Source organism: Otolemur garnettii, unplaced genomic scaffold (assembly GCF_000181295.1).
Source record: "Otolemur garnettii isolate 467f Iridium unplaced genomic scaffold, OtoGar3 scaffold00225, whole genome shotgun sequence".
NCBI classification, from domain to species: Eukaryota; Metazoa; Chordata; class Mammalia; order Primates; family Galagidae; genus Otolemur; species Otolemur garnettii.
In genome coordinates, this window is record NW_003852620.1 from 2,672 (window position 1) to 4,493 (window position 1,822).

The window sequence follows — 1,822 nt, forward strand, 5'->3', positions numbered from 1 at the left end:
TACAGTTTGGTCAAAGAATAATATAACTAATACCTATTTTATCACAACCCAAGACTATTTTTTTTCATATTGGCTTTAAGGTGGTGGAGAAGACAGAGAGGGAGGGAGGGAGGAAGGAGAATAAAAGGAAAGAGAGAGGAAGACAAAGGGAGGGAAGGAGGAAGAAAAGAAGAAAGAAACCAAAAGAAAGAGAGAAGGATGGAGGATGAGAGAGAGAGAGAGAAGCTTATGGAGAAAGAGAGGCCATGTTAACTTTCCCTGTCTTCCCTCCACTCGCCCTTCTCTCCACATTGCATTTTTACAAAAACAATTTACCATCGCCTGCCCCTCTTCATTTGGATCCCAGAATGAGTTACAACTCTCACATCTCTTTTATTTCACTTTATATAGCCAGTTTTGTTCTCTGAAGCCAATGACAAAAAGCACTGATGAGCTTTCCTGAGGGAGGCAGCAGCACACACCCTCCCACTTCCTGTCCTGCAGCAGTGACGTCATGACCCAGCTGATAACAAGGTCCAGGTCAGAACAGGAGGCTGCTCAGCCTGCAGGAGGCAGCTGCCAGCATGACATGCCCCGGCTGGCTGTTGGCACTCGTGGTCTCCGCCTGTCTTGGTAAGGAAGGCACTTACTTGTATTGGCTTTGACTAGTGTCCCACAGGACTGGAAAGTGGGAAGGAAGATGAATAATGGCACAGGGTCTAATCCCCTCATGGGCCCAGATACTGTGGGTGAGAGAGAGGAAGGATTTGGATCAAGGTTTGGATCAAGAAGAAGAAAGGTGTGTGGGGATGGGAAGCAGCTTGTGAGTCTGTCTGTCCCTCTCTCTGACAGGACACCCAGTACAACCCTTTCTCTTCCCACAGGATTCAGCGTGGCCCAGACAGTCACTCAGACTCAACCAGAGATGTCTGTGCAGGAAGGAGAGATAGTGACCCTGAGCTGCACATATGACACTAGTTATACAAATTATATTTTGTACTGGTACAAACAACTTCCCAGTGGGCAGATGGTTTTTGTTATTGCCCAAGAATCTGAGCAGCAAAATGCAAGACAGAATCGCTTCTATGTGAACTTCCATAAAGCAGCCAAATTCATCAGTCTCACGATCTCAGACTCACAGCTGAAGGACACTGCAGTGTATTTCTGTGCTCTCAGAGAAGCCACAGTGAGACAAGCCATAGGGACAGCCTTACAAAAACCTCAGACCTCAGCATCTATGCTGAATGGGGAGGGAGGAAAGGAGAGTCCAGGGTTACAGGAACATGCAGAGAAAATCATTGCCTTCTAGAGAGGTAAAAATAATAATGCCACCAACCCCTGCCCTCTTAAGCTCCCCTTGGAGCATTTATTTCTGTCTGCCCACTTGGGTGAATGAAGGAGAGTCTGGCTGACACTCTCACAGCTGAAATACTTAAGTCAAATGAGTGGTTCCAGAGCTTAGGTTGGAGCTATGTTTAGAATGATGGATGAGAGTGACCAGATCTGGGCAAGGCCAAGGGGAGGCAAAGGCCAAATGGCCCAATCCTGATTAAGATCCCTGTGTCATTTCCCAAACCCCCCACTCACTCTAAACACATCACCTCCTGGGACACCACTCCCCGGCTAAGCTTAGCACCCCAGGTTTAGCTTATCTGGAAAAGTGGATGAGACACCAATATCAGTGAAAGCATCCCTGTGACACAAGGTAGACACCGTCTGTCTACTTAGGGGGGTCGGTTTTCTTCTTTGTTTGTTTTTCTAAAGAGACCAAAGTCTTGCTCTATCTCCCAGGCTACAGTGCAGTGGTAGGATCATACCTCACTGCTGCCTTGAACTGCTGGCC